This window comes from Alligator sinensis, unplaced genomic scaffold (genome assembly GCF_000455745.1).
Source record: "Alligator sinensis unplaced genomic scaffold, ASM45574v1 scaffold720_1, whole genome shotgun sequence".
Lineage (NCBI taxonomy): Eukaryota > Metazoa > Chordata > Crocodylia > Alligatoridae > Alligator > Alligator sinensis.
The window spans coordinates 1,818,850-1,835,174 of NW_005842026.1; the positions used below are offsets into that span (position 1 = coordinate 1,818,850).

At 44.9% G+C, this 16,325-nt stretch overlaps 1 protein-coding gene across 10 annotated transcripts in view; it reads right to left on the reverse strand.

The window, feature by feature from the left end:
- NUBPL (nucleotide binding protein like) overlaps positions 1-16,325 on the reverse strand; it is a 256,910-nt gene that overhangs the window by 225,310 nt on the left and 15,275 nt on the right. For 2 of the 10 annotated variants that reach the window (XM_025202462.1, XM_025202459.1), the window contains exon 2: positions 922-1,177. The exons of the other annotated variants lie outside the window; for them this stretch is intronic. The gene's annotated coding sequence lies outside the window, so the exon portion shown is untranslated. The remainder of the gene's footprint in view (positions 1-921; positions 1,178-16,325) is intronic. 10 annotated transcript variants of the gene reach the window in all.

Sequence of the window (16,325 nt, forward strand, 5' to 3'; positions counted from 1 at the left end):
TAGATTCGTGGCCTCCTCCTGCCCCTTCAGGTATGCCCTTGCTTTGCAGATGTTACCAGTCTATCACTCCAGTGGGGTAACTCATCCCCCAATACCACGTCAGGGCTCCAAGCCTTTGTTGGGGCCTCAGCCCTCCTGGCTTCTGCCCCTTTCCTCTAGCTGGGCCTCTTAGCTTAGGTCTACTGAAAATACCACATCTTACAGGCTACAGACCCCACGGCCTTGGGCTGTCCCTCTCACAGGTTTTCACTTTCCTGGCTTTGACCTGCCTGTGTTCTAAGCCCAGCCCTGGTGGGGCCCAAAACACCGTCATCCCCTTGGGCACTAGTGTGGCTTGAGCCTCTGTCCCTGGCAGGCATGCCCCCTGGCACCCTCCCTGGCCTCTGCTTCACCCCTTTTAGTCACTCCTGATCCACCGGTTTATTACTCCAGTGGGGTAACTCACCCCCCCAGTACTATGTTAGGCATCCTCAGGGTGGGGTGAAAGACTAAGACAAGAAAAAATTACTTTAAAATTTGCCCCTCCCCCCTTGCTTTTGGAGTAACTAACCTGTTTCAGCACAGCTCTGTCTCTGGGGTTCCCACCCTTCTCTGTACTGGGTGCCCTGTGTGACTCGGGGTCCCCTCAGCACTTCCCCCTCTCCCTGGGAGTTTTCACCTCCCCCTCAACATGCTCAGAGAGCAGAGTATTTGAACGTCCTGCTGCATAGTCCTTTCTAATCAGGTGACCTGCCACTTGGATGTAGTTGTTCCTCTTTAATCCTTATGATGTGGTTTGCCCTGCTCCCTGGTTCTGGCCAGGCTTCAGCATTAATACTCTCCTCTTCAGTAACAAGGAAAACAATCTAACTAGTTTATGAGTGTGATTATACTACATAAAAAGTAAGCAACCTTTTCCTGTGGCAAGCTAAAATGACCCACCTCAGGTCAGAGACGACTGGGTAGGTGCATGCAAGGACCCACCAGCAGGCAGTGCTTCTCCCTGAAATGGCACGAGGAAAGCAGCCACAGCCAGTGCTTCTCCCATGGCAACACAGCAAGAGTGCCTGCAGCTTGTGCTTCCTCCCACAATACCATGGGAAGAGCAATTGCAGTTCAAGTCCCCTGCCACTAAGCGTTTCTGAATCCAGTGGCTCCATGGGCTGGATCTGGCCTACAGGCCATAGATTGCTGAGCCCTGTAATACACAATAGCACAAGAGATGGGACTCAACAATCAAGGAAGTCCTTTCCAGTCCTACATCCTATGTTATTGTATCATCATAGCACATCAAAGCTAAAGAGATCTTCATCAGGAACAGAGCTCCAACAGGCTTTGTGAAATCCCAAAGCTACTCACTCTTGAGCTGTTGGCTCACTGGCGAGCACAGACAGAAGTGCAGTTCCCTGCTGTAACTCAGAACACTTTGCAGGAAGTGTTCTGAGTTATAACTCCCCCAGACTAAACAGAAGTTCACTGTTGGTTCCAGGGGGGAGGGGAATCTCAGTGATGGCTGGGAGCCTGTAGCCAGTTTCCCCTAGCAATGGCCCCTCCTCTCTCCCAGCCCAAGCTGTTTTCAGAATTGGAAGGGGGAAAGGGAGCAGAGGGATCTCCTTCTAGGGGTCCCCAGCCAGCGCTGGAGGGTGGGGTGGCTGGATTAGAGCCCTCACCCTAAGGTGTAGTGGGGAATTCAATCCACCTATCCCACTCTCCAGCATGGGCTGAAAAAAAACCCCAAACCACATTCCCTGTAGTCCCTTTACCCCCTCCCATTCTGAAAATGGTGACAAACTGGGAGGCAGTACAGATAGAAGTTATTGAAAAAGCTATGTTTTGAATGTATCCTCATCTGAACCTTCATGCAATGAAATTTTTGTGGGGCTGGGCCCCTTTAACACACTTTGTAGCTGAGTATTTCTGTTTGATCACAGCTGTAGAGAGCTTTCAGGGGCCAGATCAGGCAAAAATTGTCACGTCTGTCTGTGGTTGGTGACTATCATTCTACAGTGTCACCAGACTTTCTCAGGTTGTTTTAAAGATTTGAAATGCTTTTCATTGTGCTCCCTCTAGTGGGTAATGCTTGTGTTCACTGCAGGTGAAGATCACTCATTAAGAGGATAATATAATTGCAAAATACAATTGGTGTGAGCATGATAGGATATGCATAATTGTGAAATTAAGCAAAGCAAATGGGTTACTTGAAGCATGCAAAGATATTACTGTAATATAGTCCCTTTTACGTGTAAAATGATGAACTGACATTATTATGACCTCAGTGTTGTATATTTTACATAATGTTTTTCTTTGTATAGTTTTGTATATCAGATGAGAAATAAAACCAAGACCCTAACCATTTGTAATAATAGTTCTGTGATACCTTTTGAATAAGCAGATAATTTATTCTAGTGTCCTGGACAAATCCAAGGATAATTAAATTCTATCTAAATCCCACCTGTAGTCTCAGCGGGAAAAGCTACTCTTCAGATTATAATGTTCATCTTACATAATATTACTGTGCCCTGGTAAGCATTCATTATATTATTCTTCATAGCTGATTGTATTTGAATGGTGGGCAAAGAATTGCTGAATCCTTATTCAAAACTGACTTCAGTGGAACTCTATTTGTATGAATAAGGTTTACTAACATGAGTAAGATTTTCAAGATTGCCCACAGTTGACCTTGGCCACACAGGTTTGAAAAATTCTGTGGATGAAAAAAAACTTTCACACTTTCCTGGTGCTGCCAAAATAATTAATGTATTATGGTAAAGATGGTATAATATCCTTCATAGTATAGAGGAGGTTTGTTTGTAATGGATATGAAGGAGATCGTGTTAATTCCATGGTACAAAAACAGGGCAGTGTATATCTCCCTGTTTTTTCTATTATTCATATTGATATAGCAATAGCATATGAACACTCCAGTCAGATATAATGGAGCATCATTATGTCATGTAGCATCACAGCCTATTCTAAAGACTGCAATCTAAATAGGAAGGATTGATGAAGAATAACAGACAGAAAACAGATAAGTGATAAAAAAAAAAGGTCATTGTATTAGAATTAGCCTATAGGTTACATTTTAAAAACATTTTCTCAACCTATCCCTCACACTCCTGTTATCCTTCTGTCACGGCTCCCTGTCAACCTGCTTCATCAATGGTGCTAAAATGCCCTCCTTGACATTGCACATGGCTCTGGGCTCTGTGTAGAAGCAACCAAAGTGGTAGAAATCACGCAAGCAAACAGTTCCTGATGTTACAAAAATGTCAGAAAGTTTCTGAAATTCATTGTGATATGTTCCTGGTCCAGTGACTTCTAGCAGTTCCTTTCCATCAGCCTACTCTAGCAGAGACTCTGGGTTGGAGACTGTCAAGCTGAACAAACATGGCCATTATTGCTTAATATCACACCACAGGTTTACCTATATTATACAACTAGCCAAATCCAGTCGTTACTAAAGTACCCCACAAAAGCAGATAAATTCCATCTGATTGGTGGAGATAAACTCAGAGTGAGATTGTTTGGACACAGATTACCAAATATGGGACCCAATTCATTGTTGCTTTATGAGACCTTTGCATTTCAACAGGCATAAAGCCTTCTCCCAGTTTAAAGGCGCATGCCAGTTGCATTCTGAAATGGACTAGTGCAGTGGTTTTCAAACTTTTTTAACAAGTGTACCCCTTCTGCCTCAAGGTTTCAGCTCATGTACCCTTTTATATTTTTTTCTTCTTTTTAAGGGGCAGGGGAAGGGTACAGAGTGAGTTTCCCCATGGTGAAAGCGCGAGTGGGGCTGGGGCTGCATGCACCCCAACGGAGGCCCAGGGAGCATTTGTCCTCTAGATCTATGCATGGGGCGGAGGCAGCTACTGCTGCAGTCTGGACTCTGCACCCCGCTGCCCCATGAGCTGCACAATGCCACGTGCCTGCTGCCACTGGGTGGTCAGGGAACAGACACACACACACACACACACACACACAGATGCAGACACACACAGATGCAGCAACACATGCAGACACCGCCCCCCGAGCAGGTAAGCATGTGTGGGGCGAAGGGGAGGAAAGCAGGGAGGAAAGGGGTTGGAGGGCCAGATCGCCACACAGGCACTGCATAGCCAGCCAGACAGTGGGGGTAGGGGTGCTCACATGCAGCTGCCGCCGCCATCACCACCCAAAGCCCTATGCTGCCACTGCCACACCCCACGCTGCTTTCTCATGGCACATGTGACTCCACAGGCTGCTGATGGGCCTCATGCCCAGCCAATCATGCCTGCAGATGGGCGCTGCTGCCCTCGCCCCCACCAGCCCTGCTCCTGGGAGTGGGCCCAGAGAGCAAGCTGAGGTGGGGAGCGGGGAGGCACTGCAGTGTGCTGCATGGGGCCAGTGGAACCCAGCACGCCCCTCCCCTGCCACCTCCTCTCCCCCGGGTAAGAAGCCAAGTATAGGAACGTGCCGGGGGAGACACTGTCACCATGGCCCGGGGCATGCTCCGTGCCCACCCACCTGCCCACACACGCATACCCACTACGACCTTTCTAAATACTCCTAGAGGCACGCGTACCCCTGGTTGACAACCCCTGTTCTAGTGCTAGGCTGGGAAGGTGGGGAGGAGTGACAAGGACATCCTTACATTCTAGTGACTGCTTGCCTTCCAAAGTCCCATACAACCTTTTACTTCTGTGTCGCAGGGCACTAGGGTGCCCTGCTCCTTTAAAGAGCTTCAACTGCTAGGGGAAGAGCCCTAGCAGTGTGTTAGAAGCCCCAGCTGCTGGTTACCAGGGCAGCCAGAAAGAGCTAGTGGCCCACACCTGCCAGCGGTCAGCTGACTGGAAGGGGCAGGGCCTGGCTTGTATATAAACCCCAGGGCTGAGACCAGGAGGGCAGTTCTCTGCGAGCAGCCATGGGGGAAGGAGCTCTCTTAGAGCAACCAAAGGGGAAAGGCCTGACTGCAGAAGCAGCTTCTGACACTGTTGAGGGGCGGCATATTCCCCGGTATGGTTTGAATGATGTTGTAGCCGGACGGCTTGAATTTATGTTACAGCCCAGGGGCTTGTGTTTTGTTTATTGCTGTATAAGACCGGTGGTTTGGGTGAGGCTATTAGTGGAAGGAGGAGGCCTCATGGGGCGGGGGGCGCCATGGCACTAGAGAGTGCACAGCATTTGGGGGTGCACAGACCCCAGCGCCAGGGAGGCGCAGAACAAGACGAGGCTGCAGAGAGCCCATGGAGAACAAGCGGGCCAAATTACAAGGCCCAGACCAAAACAACTTCGGTACCATCTGCGAGGCTTGGGGCATGGTAAAGGAGTGGTTGGAGCCACGCATAGCCCATAAGGCCTGGGTGTCCCGAAACACCCGTTGCGACATCTATTTTGGAGCAGGACCCACCAGAGGTCCAGAGACCCATGGAGTCCAGAGAATCAATTAAGACCATGTCCAAGAGGACTTGGAGGCAGCCTCCTTATTATTCATATCAACAAGACATGGCGGGCAAGACATGCCCATTGGGCCAACTTGGCATGGTAAGAGGCCCAATGGGGACCTTGGGAAGATCATGGCCATCCTGCAGGACCCCATCCCGTGACATTCTGTTGTACTGCTTATAATTCAGCCACAAGCCAGCATCTTTTACAACCACCTTTGAGAAAGAAGCCAGCTAGCACATTTTGAAGCCAGAAGGAAAAGAGAAAATTCTGGCCAAGACATTAGTATGGGCCCCTCTGTGGTAAGGAAAGGGTGCCAGAGATATGTGATTGCCAGCGTAGAGAATTTCAGTTTTCAAAAGTTTAATCCAAAAGATTCAGTGAACTGCCTGGAACTCTACACATCTACTGCAGGGGCTGATGCACCATCTTGACCTGGCTGGGATATGTGCCTCCAATACCAAGAAAATCTAGATATTAAAAATGTGAAATTTAAGCAGCAAAGCCAATGCTCTGGCCTAATCTCGAGATCTGACAAGACTGATGTTAAGGACTCACTATGTTTTCCCCAGCTTTACAGGCCTATGTTTTTCTTTGCATTGTGGGAATGGTAAAATTTACATGTTTAAATCCCACATACGGTACAGGAAGCAATTCATGTAATTTCTCTATGCACCAGGAAAAGATTAGATCTCTATAACTGGCCCTGAAATGTCAAAAGTTGAGAGCTGAATTATTTTACAGATTTATTTATATATTCTCTCCAGTGCCTCCAGCAACTCCAAAAATGCACAACTGAAATAAAAAGCCCTTCTTTTTAGAAAGCCTAATACCAAATAAAAATGTTTTTTTCCCATTTATGTTAGAACATCAAATATTATTGAATATAAAATGTTTCCTTCCCCTTGTTGCATCTGTTTAACAGTCCCTGAGAGAGAGAGAGAAATCAACCCTTTAGTGCTTTTAAAACAAAGATTATGTAAAAGATGTCCTTTCCAACCTTGTAGTATTTCTAAAGTATCAAATGTTAAATAAATTCTCTGGCCTCAGGCTATGAAACATATGTCTGAAAATCCTATGCTTTAAGATAATTTGGAAAAAAAATTAAAGAACAATTCTCAGCACTGAAGGGCCTCTGTAATATTTTAAGCTACACTTAAAGTCTTAACAGGAAGCCAAGTAATTTTTTGACCCACAGTCTATTACCTTATTTGAATTGATGAATATTAATTAAGAATTTACAGATTTCAAGACTATCAGCTAGCACGCTTTTTTTTTTTTTAATTTCCCTTCCTCACACAACTAAAGAAAAAACTAAATCACCTAGCAATCCCTTTTGATTAGAATCCTATGAGAGGCCTGAAAAGCACATACAGTATTGTATCAAAGAAGAGGGCACCTATTTTTCAGCAAAAAAATTGCCTGATTCTAGAGAAAATATAGCTTATGGTTACTTGGGATGCCATTAGTTTCAAATCTTATAGGACTGGCCAGGAAAATGTGGTCTCATTTCTATGATACTATTGTGCTGTGCTGTGGTACAATGAGATTTTATAGAATGTGACATGTTTGATCAACAGCTGATAGTATTGCATCAAAGTGTCATGAGAGAAATCAAACTTCAAAACATGGTAAACCTCCTCAGGTCACCAAAATCTATCAAGTTTCTTGGACTATCGAGCAAAAAAGACCACTGTCTGGAGACAACTGTCTATTTGCAGTAACTGCTGAATGACAGACTAGATATTTAATTCTTGTCTCTCCATACTTCATCCAGTTTTCTCAGGCTATTTGGCAAACAGCTCTAGGGATGAGATCAGGGGTTCATTATTCTAATTCAGAGAGTTTCTTAATGACCTATCATCTGTGAACATTCTTTCCTGACTAGTTAAATATCAGTTTGCCTGAAAGAAAATTTATCAGTGCTGAGCCCAAAGATACAAAGTTCTGTGTTGACAGCTCTCCTTCAGAAGTCAGTCACATACAGGGAAAAAGCACCACATGACCTGAAAATGATGTCTACAGATTCAGTAGTGTTTGAGAGGTGGAGGATCCCTTAACATAAGGATAATAAAAGGCCCCTTAGAATAGTCCTCATGAAGGGGACAATGAGAGTTCCATCTCTGCTCACAGGAAACTGTATGAAAAATCCTTTATGCAGGAGTCTGATTAATTTTCCTCCTCCAGGCTGGCATTTACTGCAACCTTAGATAGTTTAGGTCCAGATCTTGAAAGATTTAGCCACCTAATTCATATTAGGGCACCTATCTCTCACTTAAAACATCAAAGAGTCGCTGACAATCTTGGGATGCTAGGGAGTATGAAACAGAGAGATAATTAAAAAAAATGCTTCTCTCTAGTACTGCTCATTACTACAAAGCTGTTTTATTGTGACAGGAAAGAATATAAAAGTGCCACTGGAAAGAACAGATTCTAACTTTATCTTTTCTTCCCTCTTTGTCAAGGGCCAAGGAACACACAACATTGGTTGTGGCAGGAAAATCTTTCCATTGAATAGAATGCCTTGCATCAAGAATAGCATCTGCATCCTTCTGGAGTTTACATGCCTAGGAAGACAGAGGATATATTGTGTTTAGACCCTATGGGGTCTATCCCTCCCATAGTCAGCAAGCACTTTAATTGGGCTATTCCCTCACATCCCAATCCTTTCCCAACAGTGTCAATTGAACTTGGATTGGACCCCTTAGCATTAATGTTGATTGTGCATACAAATGACTGGGGCAGTAGACATTTGGGTAAGGAAAAGCACAGTATGCTAACATCAAAGCTTAATTAATGTACTGGACACCTGGAGAGAGAGAAACTGTAATTAACTATATTTCTATTCCCTTTCTGTAACTGTGGTGTGTAAGCAGATGAGATCAGTAACCTTTTTCAACAGAGACAAATATCTATTTCTCACTCAAGAGCATCATAATTGTATCTGATGGAGGCTTCACATTTAATGTTATTTTACTGAGAGATTTAATTGTATTTTGATTAATTTAACATGTAACAATATCTGTTTTGTAATTGCATGAAAGACTAAACAAAACAGTAATCTGTGTTTAATGCAGTAATGTATTTTTTGCTCTGTATTGTAAGTGTGTATACAATTAACTGTTCCAACTTTGAAATTGCTCCCACATGATAGGGATTCCTGTTTATTGCAAAGAGCATTCTGCCATTTTTGGAAAAGCAGATCTGACAATAACATACTGAAAAAGCTAGGGACTAACACTTAGGGTCCTACTGGGAATCTCTCTCTCTTAACAAATACAGGGTTCTGTCATGACTTTACAACCAGAACTGCATTGCAAGACCTAAAGAGTTGGAACTGGCTCTCTGGAGGAGACACACGAGCGTAAAGTTGTCGTGCCCTCGAGAGCCATAGACCCCGCAGAGGACCCTTAGGCAGAACCCTGACCCTCAGTGTGGAGCCTGGAGGTAAGTAGGGGACCGCGGCAGGTAGCCAAAGCAGCGGTGGGAGGCAGTTGATTGGAGCCAAGGAGGGTCACACCCCCACCCCCAGCTCCTACTTAGCCCAGCCCCCGAGGGAGCCATGCAACCAAAGCATGCAAACAGGCATGCTCTGGGTCCTGTGTGTGAGTTAGCACAGGAGTTGTGGGAGGGCAGGACAGCCCCCAGGGTACCAAAGCCCCCTCCCCACCACAATGAGCAAAGTCCTCTAGCACTGGACATCAGGTAAAGGGGATGAGGGACCTACCCTCCCCCGCTCCAGGGAGGGACCCAGGGACTCTGGGAATCCTCCAGCTGCTTAGGAAGCTGAGAAGCTAGTGGATCCCCCCCACAGGCAGCTGCTCAAGCCTGCCTGCTAGGCCACAACAGCAGCAGCAGCTGGTAAGGACCACGTAGGGGCAATAACACCCACCCATCTGGTCTACTACTTACACAAACACCTAGGCAGCCACACGACCAGGGCCACCTTGCAATATGCCAATGGGTATGTGCCACACCCCTAGGCTTCCTGGTCTGGATGGTACCTTGGAGGCCCCCACCCAGACAGAGCCTATGCTCCCAGCCTCCACCAGACAAAGCCCTTGTCTCCAGGCTGCGGGGGCTGCCTGCCATGCCTGCTGGTCCCTGGGACCAGGGGCATGAGCACTCCCACTTGGGGGATGTGCTCACAGGTGGAGACTCTGCAGGGCTGGGTGAAGGAACTACAGGAGAAGGTGGATAGGCTGAGGTTCATCAGGGAACATGAGGCAGAGATCGATGCCTACTGCCAGGCCCTGCACCTGGAGGAGAATGCCATGGAGACCGGGCAGAAGACCAGGCCTGGCCAAGATGTCATGACAAATAGCAGGTGGCAACTGGTCACTTCAGGATCAAAGCCACAACGTGCATCAGTTGTCCCTCCAATAACCCTACACAACAGTTATTCAGCCCTTTCACCATCGATGGAGGATGCACCTGTGCAGGATTATCTGACCCCAGTAAGGAAACAACATAGGGTGATAGTCATAGGAGACTCCCTGCTGCAGGGCACAGAAGGAACCATCTACCACCCAGACCCCTTTGCACAAGAGGTCTGGTAGCTTCCAGGAGCCAGGATTAGAGATGTCATGGTGAGAATCCCTAAGCTAGTCCATCCTACTGACCACTACCCCATGTTCCTTGTCCATGTGGGCACCAACGATACAGCGAGAAGTAGCCCTAGGAGGATCATAAGAGACTACAACACCATGGGGATGAAGTTCAAGGGCCTAGGAGTGTCGGTAGTCTTCTCTTCGATCCTCCCAGACAAAGGCCTTGGCTGTTAGAGGGAGGCGTGCATCAAGGAGGACAACCAGAGACTTAAGAGATGGTGTCACCATGTGGGCTTCAGATACCTGAAGTTTAGTATGCAGTTCTGCAACATCGGTCTACATGCAAGGGACAGCATTCATCTTATAGGAAGAGAGTCGCCGACTTATTGAGGAGCGCTTTAAACTAGGCACGTCTGGGGGCTGGGGAGAAGGTTCCACTGCTGGACATGAAGCCACAAGGATGCATGGGAAAGCATTCAAGCAACAGACAACCAGACATGTCCTGACATCCTGTGACGGCCAGAAACAGGGAGATTAATAAGTAATAAATATGTGCTTCTTGGAGGCATTTGGAATTTTTGCCTAATATAAAGCTTGTAGGTTTGTAACCCACAAATGTAACTTGTCATCAGTTTAACCAAAATTATAAAACTAACTGTTTGTGGAACTGACTGGGCCCCAAAGGTGAAGCTGTAGCTGCAAGATTAGCTGACCTAATGGTTTTTGCTCAGGGTTCAGCCTTGATGATAAAAACTGGATCCAACCACCTGGCACACCCAACACATTCCAGGAAAGCACGTCCCAAGAAAGCATATTCAGAGAAACCTAAAAGGGGTTGGGCTTAGGCGGAGTAATGTCAATTTCAAACCTAAAGGTGCTGTATTGTAATTTGCTTATTGGGTAAACATGAGTCTGGGTAGTAACCTTTTTATGATAATTTTTAACACCTTTCAATCCCATAGGGTAATAGCTATAGGGCAACATTGTGAGTGGCTCTAAAGCCAACAGATTAGCATAAGACTAGGTATAAAAAGCACGTGCATCAGGTGACCAGCAGGAAGGAGGGAACAGAACAGTCATTGCTGTTCCAGCCCGGACTCCTGGTGTGAGTGAGGATCGGATCCTGATCAAGGGATCTTCCCCAGTAATCCCTCCAACAGCGTCGATCGGGGACACCTAACTTTGCTAGAATCACTTGGCGCGCACCTGGCATCGAGGGACTATCAATAAGTTACCAACCCATGTCTGTCTATCTGTTGTTTTGAACAGCCCAGTGGGTGATACCGTCACAGTGCCCAGTTGGCCAGCAACAGAATAGATCCATCTATCTGTTGTTATTATCTGTTGTTGTTATTTACTATTAGCTCTTTAATACTGCATTATCTGCTTATCGCATTTATCTTTCTGTTAACTGTTGTGTGTAAACTATAATAAATTTGCCTTTGCTTCACTCCCAACTCTGCCTCCTCAATCCCGAACCAAACAGCCCAGTGGCTGGTACAGTTGCAGCACCCAGTCAGCCTGCAACTAAATTGATACACTCACAGTGCCCAGGTGGGAACTGGACCTGTTCAACCATACATTTTTTTTAAGTGCAAGAACTGCCTGAAGATGTACAAATACAATTATTAATCTGGCCACACCATTAATTTCCCTATACCCCAACTTCCCATGTTCCCGAAAGCCCTGACCAGTAATTCATCTTGGTGATATACAAACTACATCACTCAGCCAGAGCATGCAGACTAAAGAGGTAGCCATTTACTATTCAAACATTCTAGGTGTATCTAGAGGGTTCATAGCATCATGAATCCAAGCCATGTGGGAAGTCAAGTGGAAAATAACTTCTAATCATCAGTCTCCTAATTTTAGGAAAAGATTATGAGAATGGTCTCTCAAAACTAAGGGGGGAAATTATCTTTGATGCTCTAGAAATTGTATAAGAACAAATAGTGTTTATTTTTCTGCCTTCTACAGGATCTGCATCTGAGAAAACCAGAGCATAAAGGACATGACACTTATTATGATCATGTCTTAGAAACGTGAGAGAAAAGAACAAGAGAGGAAATGTTTAACAAATGCCTAAAGTCTTTAAGTGAGGTTGTTCCTCAGGGCTCAAAGCAACATGGGAGTTGTGGAAGAAGATCATCTCTGTAATCAGCCAATCAGAGTGCCACAATGAGTCCAAGAAGAATGTAGAAAAGGATGGGAATGCATAGAGGTAGCTCAGAGTAATTACAAAAAAAAAAAAAAAGAAACCTTTACTGGAATGAATGTTCAAAGATCCTCTTCCTTTTCTTCCTCCTCCTTTGGCACAACCTAATAATCTGAAGTGTATCCAGTTCCAGACCTATAGTCCCAAGATAACTTTTCTTACTGTGGCCATCATTTCAATGCGCAGATTCCCAACTACATTTCTAACCACAACAGGATATCAAAACATTGGCTTCTGGGAACACACTTGTAAGCCCTCCAACCCAATGTAAAGTGTTTTGCCTTGGCATTCTGAACCTGCAAATGCCTTTGATCAGGCAGAAAACCTGTGTCAACACAACTGTAAGCTTTAAGGCTAAATGTTTGAATAGATAATTTAATGTTTGTGCACTGTTTGCACTTGACTGTTTCACTGTTGTCTCAAGCAGTTTTTATTACTATTTTTTCATACTTTTGCATGTTTTAACAGTATTAATCATACCCATTGGTATTTGCATTTCTGTAAAATGAAGAATGATTTTGTTCCATTGTAGTATAATTTTAGGGACGTTTCCTAATAAAAGTTTCCTAAAAGCATGTCCCAAGTCTAAAAGTACATTCCTCAAATTTAAGTTTTAATAACTTCATAAACCATGTTTAAAATAAGAAAGATAATAAAGATAAGCTGTCTATACAGAATAAATGTAGTCTTCATCTACTTAAACTCTTCATGAAATAGTTTTGAAATATGATTCATGAAATACTTTGCTAACGAAGTAAGAATGAAAAGGTTACACAGGTGGTACAGAGAGCATATCTACTGAAATTTGAAAGTAAAATACAATTTTAAAAGTCCCATCAAATTAGGAAAACAAGGCATACCCTAGTAACTATCATTTTGACAGAGCCATTTGCTGACAGCTCATAACGCTCAGGAATTCCCTGAATCCACACCCCTCAACCTTTAGTAAAGTTCCTTCCCTTTCTCTCACAGATCTTGTACACCACACAGCATGCAGCTATAATAATGCATGCCAGGAATTCCTCAGCAGCCTCTAGAACGTTCAAGTTACAGCACCATCTGCCTTTCAGTCTCCCAAATTCACACTCCGCCGTCATTCTGCAGCTGCTTGGATGATAGTTAAACAATTTTTTATTGCAATCCAATCATATATTGAAAGCTTCATCAGTCAGAGTACTAAGGGAGAAGCTGGGTCTCCATGATAATTATGGCAATGTTAACACTGCTTACAGTGACGACTGTGAGAACTGACATTTTTCCATCAAAGCCTGATGGTTCCTCAAGATCCTAGCATCATAAATCTTTCAGGTATTACACGCTAAAATGATGAACCTGCTTCAGTGATCAACCTTGGGGCACAATGGAAAAGTACTTTTTTCCATTAATAAATTTAGAGACTTGGCACAGAGGGCAAAGAATATAGGTACCATCAGCTGCCTAAAACAAATTGCAAATCCCTCTATGCAAGGTCTTCAAAAGCTTCCAAATGTAATGGGCCTGGCTAATTGCCACAGCTGGGACTAGTTTGTGAATCACAATTAGAGTAATAAACTCCACTTCATAAACTGATTAGTAACCAGCATTAGCAGATTCCCAGTGAGAGGTAGCAACCAAGAGAGGAAATGGACCCTTTCTTGGATTGATTCTCTTCTCTGGCCTCCTGTTTTGTTCCCTCACTTCAGTCTATTTTTTAACTTCCTGATTGGCTTGAGTCATGGCTACTTGGCTTCTGCCTCAACTTCTGATTATTTTGGTTTGATTCTTGGCTGTAAGCACCCATCCTTTGTTGGGTCAGACCACCCACACAGTCTGGTTATTATGCTGAGCCTTAACAAAAAACAACAGAACTATCTTGCTAGCAGTGCATGTCTACATCCCAAGTGACCCCACTAGTTTATCTGCCTGCAGCAAATTGTTTAGCCCACTCTGGTAAAACTCATAACTGTCCATATGGCAATGACCAAATCTTTCTGAATGATTAAAAGAACTCTTGTGCTAATGCTGCAGCTCAGCTGTGAAATTTATGCACGTCTACAGTGTTACGTCTCAGCTCTGTATTCTTGGGGAACCCTGGTACAGGATGCAGTCTGTCTGACTCACAAAGGACTCCCCCCCCCCCCCCACCTAAACGAAACTGATTAAGATGCAGTGAGAGACTAAGACCCTCACCAGATAAGGGTGACGAGTGAATCAACTGCCCTAGGTCTCATTTACATGAGAGATGGAAAACAGAAAGCCTGAAGCAGAGGCTGCAGTGAATTCTGGGACCAGAGAAGCAGGAGAGCGCTGCATGATGGGGAATCTGTGCTTCCAATGTTAATCAACCCATGTTCACACACATCCAGCTCAGCATTTATCAGACCAGTTCTAATCTGGATTTGCTAAGGACTTTTCCCCCCCCAGACACACACACACAGCTCTAAGTTTAATAGGCATCTCGGGCCGTACATTCCCCGGTCCCACTATGGGAGGCCTATTTAAACTTGATTGACTAAAACTCGGTTGCCGGGTTAGGGAATGCTGAGGCAAGAGACCGAGTCAGAGGGGGTATGGGCAACATTTGAACAATGGTTAAGGGTTCATCACAGCATCCAGCCTGCTGGAGCCCTAATCCCAGGTGTTGTCATACCTTTCCCGAGACGACTGGTGGGAGTCCTCTCCACAAAAGGTTATGAGCACCCCAATAATTGTTTTAAGTCTGTTAAAAGACTATAGTAAGATCTGGAAAAGTCATGCTAAGCTGAGGCTTGTGCACAACAAGTAAAAATCCAAAATCCTGATGCTGCAAGCTATCTATTGTTCCTGAAGAAACCATGAGATATCCCATCAGTATATCTGCCACCCATAGGAATCTCAAGCTGGCTCCCAAGTATTTGGGTTACTCCCTAATCTTAAGTGTTTCCTGATTATCAATCAGTTTCCTGAGATGGTCCAAACCAGATAACCCCTTGTCAATAGAAAAGACAATGATTTACACTACTGAGGGTGCTTCGAAGCAGCTAAACTGAGGGTATAAAAATCTGTAAGTGTGTGTGCTGCTAGAGGGAGAAGAGGAAGAGGAAAAGGAAGGAAAAGAAGTAGAAGCAGGAGGAAAGAAGGAGAAGAAGAAAACCCCTGTGCTGACACCATCCCCTGTCGTTCTTGGGACGCTGGAAGAACAGATCATCTCTCCCTTCAAGGACTGTGCTACAGACTGTGCCTGTCAGCTTTGCAGCCTGAGTACCGTGGACTAGGTGAGATCCCAGCGTTCTCTGTCTTCTTTCTAGGCATAAACTTCTGAACCTGAACTGTATCAGTTAAGCTTGAGCTAAGTTTCCCCAAATACTTAGTGAAACCAGGGTAGTATTGTCATTGTTGGTGTTTGTTTTTCTTTTGCATGTCTATTACTACTAGTACTATTATATATTTCATATGCTTAGCAATAAATAACTTTTATAGTCAAACTGGTAGTAATTGGGTATATTTTTCCTTCTCTGCTTCTCTTTCCTCCCGTGCTCTGCAGCAACGCTTCTTTTACCTATGCTAAAGATCCCTGTGAAGCCCAAATTATTGTGGGGTCTGCTCATCAAGAGGCCAAAGATTGGGACGTGCTGAGTTTGAAACACATAAGGGGATCAGCTTGTACAGGCTGATTGACCCAGTTTGACTCAGACGTGCCCTTATGAACTGAATGCTGGCCCATGAGGGTGTCAGCTGGACACCCAGCCGGATTCAGAGGGATTCTGTTTACCTGTGTGCTTGTGTCTGACTGCATTTTATTGTTGCTCTTATGAACTGATTCTTGGCATATGAGGGTGTCAGCCTGTCCATGCTGATCAGCCCGGCCAGGTCAGGCGTGTCACGTTAATTTGTGTGTGTTTGTGTGTATGACTGATTTGGTGACTGGAGGAACCCAGTCCCATTGAGATTGAGTCCTGCAAGATAGCTCCACTGGGGGTGAGGGCTTGCAGAAGGGAGAAATACAGCTCCGTATAGTAACACAAGCAGCACATTGACAGAATCACCAAGACCCTAGAAACTATCCCTAATAAATGAGCACACTCCAAAGTAATGGGCAGATTTGGTAACAAAATTGGTGGAGAAGGCTGGCAGCACGTGACCCTAATCACGTGGTAATTGTTGAGTAGTTGCTGCAGAGTGGTAAACTGAGGCACTGA